This window comes from Molossus molossus, unplaced genomic scaffold, assembly GCF_014108415.1.
Source record: "Molossus molossus isolate mMolMol1 unplaced genomic scaffold, mMolMol1.p scaffold_m16_p_19, whole genome shotgun sequence".
In the NCBI taxonomy this organism is placed as follows: Eukaryota; Metazoa; Chordata; class Mammalia; order Chiroptera; family Molossidae; genus Molossus; species Molossus molossus.
The window spans coordinates 41,171,582-41,177,421 of record NW_023425354.1 but is presented as its reverse complement, the minus strand read 5'-3'; the positions used below and the strand labels follow the sequence as shown (position 1 = coordinate 41,177,421).

General features: G+C 46.7%; 1 non-coding gene across 1 annotated transcript; it reads right to left on the bottom strand.

Moving 5' to 3' along the window:
- Positions 1-542: 542 nt before the first annotated feature.
- Positions 543-649, bottom strand: LOC118635119. Its single transcript, XR_004960459.1, has one exon. It is a non-coding gene; the product is annotated as a U6 spliceosomal RNA (small nuclear RNA).
- Between the last annotated feature and the right edge of the window lie 5,191 nt (positions 650-5,840).

Genomic DNA, 5,840 nt, shown 5'->3' with positions numbered 1-5,840 from the left:
TCTTGTGTATTTCCTGTCCCAGAAATAAAGTCAGACATTTCTCCAAAGATCCCTGGTTCCTTTTCGTGGGAAATTACATTTGGAGACCTCAATCAGGACATTAGAGGCGATTATTTCTATTGAATTGGTCATTGGTTATTCGCCTTTTCAGTGGACAAAGCTAGAAAATATATATACTACTCATGACATAGTTTAAATATATATTTAATATTTTCGACCAAATTTTTACTTAATCTCATAGATACCACTTTCTCCTTTTTCTCCTCAAAAAAGAGCCCCTCACCCTGGTCAGCATGGCTCAGTTAGTTGAATGTCTTCCATGCACTGAATGGTCACCAGTTTGATGCTGGGTCGGGGCACATGCCCAGGTTGTGGGCCCGGTCCAGTTGGGGTGCCCATGGGAGGCAACCAACTGCTGTTTCCCTCTTACATCGGAGTTTTTCTCTCTCCTCCCCTCCCTTCCTCTCTTTCTAAAATCAATAAAAATACTTTAAAAAAAGAGCTCCTCTTCTCAATAATACTAATTTGATTACTCATACAATAGCCTCATGGGATTCATCATTAATTTGCATATCATCTGTGCCCAGAGACCATGCCAATCATTTGTGTGTCATTCTAAATTTAGTATATGTGCTGCCAAAGTGAGAACAAACTTTATGATCTTTACCAGTCTGAAAGGTGAAAAATTGTATCTCATTCTGGTTTTGGTTTGCATTTCTTTGGTAATTAATAAGTCTAAGGGTGTGTCTTTTTAATACAGACAAGTCCCTCATTAAGCCTTTCCCCCAAAATTGTTGGTATTCTCCAGAATAGCATTTCCCAAACTTCAGACACCTTTGTAGTATGTTTTTTCTTAACTAACAAATCACCCATTATTATTATTCTTTTAAACATGTTTTTATTAATTATAGAGAGACAGAAAGGGAGAGGGAGAGAGAGAAACATCAATAGGCTGCCTCCTGTACAGTGCCCTGACCGGGAATCAAACTGGCAACCTCCTGTGCATGGGACGGTGCTCAACCAACTGAGCCACACGAGTCAGAGCAAAATCACCCATTATTTACTGAGTATGTTTTTGGTTACTGAACCCCCCTGCAAAGCAGTCATATATAAGCATAATAAACATTAATACATTTGGTGTCTAGTTATATACTTCCCTAGTACACATTAGCATAAATATATGACTCTTAAAGTAAAATAGTTGGTCCCACCTGAAATCATCTCATGTACCCACCTGTGGGGTGAGCACCATGCTCTGGGAATCAGTGCCCTATAGGCTTTGGCACTGTCCCTGCACAGAATGAGAGATGTCAGTCATTGCCCCATGTCAACGTATCTTTCATAAGAAAGACTAGGTCTGAGGAAAGCAGACCCAGTACCTACCCTCACTTGGTAAAGAGGCAGCTGCACAATAACAGTGTACTGTTACCACTTGATGTGAAGAAGAGGATGTGGGCCTTGATTTGCAAAACTGCTGTGATACCAGCTGGGTACCTTGGAGAAACCACATTGCCACTCCAGCCCTCAGTTTCCTCATCCGTAAAATGGGGAAGTTGGAGTACGTGATTGGAAGTCCCATCCCAGTCAGAAGGCGAGGTTTGTAACCCTTCCAGCTTCATGCAGAGAGTTCCTAGTTTAGAATTCAGAACAGTGGTCCTTTACAGCCATTCCTTTTCTCCCATCTGGGTTCTCTGGTCAGGACTGGTGGAGGGTGGTCCCGGTCCATGCCAGCAAGCCTCTCCTTGGTGTCACTGACAGAGGACTCACACCCAAGGAGCTAACCAGCCCCTACGCACAGGAAGCACCAAAGGGTCGCTGAAGAGCTGAAGCCTGGAGTCCAGATCGTGGAGGAGCTGAGGTCAGGGCAGTGCGGGCTCTATGATCGTCACAGGAGGGACTGCCGTCAGGTAAACTGGGGCAGCCCAGGGCAGGGACTGAGCCCAGCAGGAAAGGGCACTGTGAAGTCCAGGAAAGACAATTCACTGAACCCCAGAGCAGGGTCCAGACAGGCGAGGACTAGTCACGTGTGTGTGTTTTCTAGAGAAACAGAGCACAGTGCTTACGAACCAGACAGCCTGAGCTTGACTATCACCCTCGGCCCGTACTCGTTATGTGGCCTTGGACAAGTCACTTAATGGCTTGTGCTTCAGTTTCCTCATCTGTAAAATAAGGATGATAGCATTGCTGACTTCGTAAGATGGAGATAAGGATTAAAAGGGTTTACACAGGAAAAACAGAGTGGGCATGAGCTTCAGTCCACGTGTGTCTAAGAGAGGAAGAAAGGAAAGGAGGGAAGGAAAAAGACAGCAGTTTAATCCAAGCTGTTTCCCCAGTGGGGTAGATGATCAGGATGGGGAGTGATCTCCAGCCCTGAGTTCTCGGAAGAAAATGGGATCCACAGAGGTAATTTTTCTCACAGAGCAAAGGCAACACAAAACAAACAAACAAACAAACAAACAAAACTGCCTGGAGGTATTTTGTTACTCAGACAGGGCCCAGAACTGAGGTCCCTGGCCTCACCCAACAAGGTATGTTTTGCTAAGAAAAGCAATACAGTGCCCGGCTGGTGTGGTTCAGTGGTTGAGCATTGACCCATGCACCAAGAGGTTGCCGGTTCAATTCCCAGTCAGGGCACATGCCCAGGTTGTGGGCCCGATCCCCAGTGGGGGGCATGCGGGAAGCAGCCAATCAATGTTCTCTCTCATTGATGTTTCTATCTCTCTCTCCCTTCCTCTATCAAATCAATAGAGAAAAAAAAATTAAGAAAAGAAAAGAACACACTGTTCAGTGGCGTGTGTGCCTCCTGTTATCTGTTTGAAGGAGCTCAGTTACCACAATGGTATCTTCTGTGGAGAATGACATGCAGCTCAGAGGGGTGCACACTGTACTTAATTTGCAGGACAGTTATGAGTTGTGGTGGGTTGTGTCACCTAGAAAGCAACAGATAGACGGTTGAGAGTGCCATTGGCTCAGACAGTTACATGTGCAGAGAAACGCATAAACTGCTCTGGACCATGAGTCAGGTAACCTGCTTGGGGTTCCCAATGGTCAGTGCTGGGGTCACCCAGGCAACCCAAGATCAACCGGTGCTCACGACCTTAGCATTGATAATCCCTTCCAGATGCACTGAAAAATAGGGCCCTTATGATTTGATTAAATTTAGTTTTAAACCCTAGCTTCTAGCTCTAGAGATCATCCATCATCTCTCTCTCTCTTTCATATCTATATCCCTCAGAGACCTAGCCTTTCCCCCAGATAATCAGCAATCTCAAGGCAACAGAAGACAATAGCCCAGACCTGACTCATGGTCACATGGTCAGGACTTCTGACAAGCTAAAGGACCTCTGACCTAAATTATGTTTCTGTGCTGAGCCCTCAGGTGGAATGACCTCCTGGCTAAGAACAGCGGGACTCCAGAAAAGACCTCAGAGCTGTCCTCTAGACCTGAAGAAATGATTCATACATCACCTTACCTCACCTCGGATGAATCAGCTCCCAGCTGGACCCCAAACCCCTCACGCACAGTGTCTTGTGATTTTGCCCTGTATTATCTGTAACCTCCATGCCATCAGGGAGTCAGATCTGTAGAGAATTAACCCCCGTCTCTGGATTGGCCAATTCAAAATGAAACTGTTTATCTTTCTATACTGCGAACTCCTTCTTGTGCATTTCTTTGGGCTGTATGAAGGCAGCCTTAAGGAAAAACACTGGGGTTCAGGTGGTGAGGTGGGCAGTCCCTGCCTGTGTATTCTCCAGCCCCCGCCCCGGTGGGTCTCCAGGCTCCCACGTAGCTGCTGCTCCGACCCCTTTGGTCTGGAGGCAGGAGCTGGGACAACTCCTTGTGACCGGGTTTTGTCCACCTGCCGCACTTCTCATTTGCAGTAGGGGAAATGAAAACATTCAGGAGGTTCTCTTTGGTTTTGTTTGGGGATGGCTACTGGTGAGTGACATGGGTGGCGACTCCAGGGAACATCCCCCCCACCACTATTACTTTTAGTTGGGTCCTTGAGGGACTCGTTTGATTTGGTTTGGATGTCCCCTTATTGGTTTGTATTAGGGAAGGGACCCTGAGAGGTTACAATTAGCAACTCGGATTGCTTACTGAAACTGCAGGTTATTTGGTGAGTCTGTGTCTGGTCGTGTGGGAGAGGGGCCAATTCCGACTGCATCTCAGCAGGCCTTGCCGCAGCCTAACTCCAGGCAATAGTTTGCTTCATCTCAACCAGACGGATCGACCCTCCTATGCACCCCCTTGAGGGGGTAATACTCAGGTTGGAGGCATGGCAAGAAGTTTGGGCCACCCAACCCTCGCGACCATCTTGTTGCCAGCTAGATTCTAAGAGGAAAATACAGTTTTGAAAGAGTCAAGGATAGTCATTTTGTCAAAAAGGTCGATAAAGTCTGAATGGATAGCAAGGGATAAAACTGAGAGAGACCAAGGAAGTGGTTAGAAGTTCTGTGGAAAGTAATTGTGAGAAAAAAATACTGTCATGGGGAACCTTATTTCTAACTGGGTCCCCCAACGCAGGTCCCTGAGGTACAGTTTACAAAACTGGGCCAAGTTTAACTGTGAACCAATGCAGAGAACAAGAACGCTCTTCCTTTGCCAGGAGGTATGGCCACAATATAATTTAGGATCAGGCAAACACTGGCCCGAAAATGGGTCCTTAAGTTTCACTACCATCATGCAAGTTGAGTTATTTTGTCAGAGAAGAAAAATGGGATGAAATCCCCTACATAGAAGCATGTACGCTTTTATTTCAGAATATGTCTGCTAAAATGAAATGCAAGATCATGCAGCAGATAGGTAAGTCAATTAGACCAGTTCTCCGGAGTCTGGGCGAATGAGGATGACTCATTCTTACTCCAGCATAATGCCCCTGTGGCTGCACAACTCCCCCACTTTATGGCGGGGATGCAGCTGGAGAGAGGGCTCTCCCGAACCTGGGAATAGCCTCCCACACCCAAAAGGCTATTCAATTTGGTCGGGGGATTCCTCCAATCCAGGCAGGGCAATTGCCACGGAGACAAGTGCCCCTCGGAGGACTTGGTGTCCATGGACAACGGGCAGGGATGGTGTGGACTTACACTCCCTTTATAACAGCTGACCTTTTTATTTTTTTATTTTTTTATATTTTATCCTCACCTGAGGACATTTTTCCTTTTTTTTTTTTTTTTGTTCAGATAGAGTGGGAGGGAAAGAGAGAGAAACATCGATGTGAAAGGGACACATCGAGTGGCTGCCACCCGCACGACCCAAGCAGGGCTGGGGACAAACTGCAACTGAGGTACGTGCCCTAAGCGGGAACCAAACCCGGGTCTCTCGGGACCGCACGCCAATGCTCTAACCACTGAGCAAAACCAGCCAGGGCAACATCTGACCTATTTAATTAAAAGAGTAAGATGCCTGCCGACAGGGGGGATCCAGGAAAGATGGAGAGTCTCTTTTTTATTTTATTTTATTTTTCATCCTCACTTGAGGACATTTTTTCATTTTTTTGCTCAGATAGAGTGGGAGGGAGAGAGAGGAAGAGAGAGAGAGAAACATCGGTGTGAAAGGGACATGCTGAATGGCTACCTCCGGCACGACCCCAACCAGGTCCGAGAACGAACCACAACCGAGGCACATGCCCTTGACCAGAATCGAACCCGTGGCTCACTGGTCCACGGGCCGAGACTCCAACCACTGAGCCAAACCAGCCAGGGCTCTTTTATTTCATCTTTACCTCCCACAACCCTAACTGGGTAGACATCTAACATTTGCTGAATACCTTCCTCACAGCCAAGGAACAAAGGGTGGTCCTAGAAAAGGCCAGAGAAGAAGTTAATCACCTTCACAG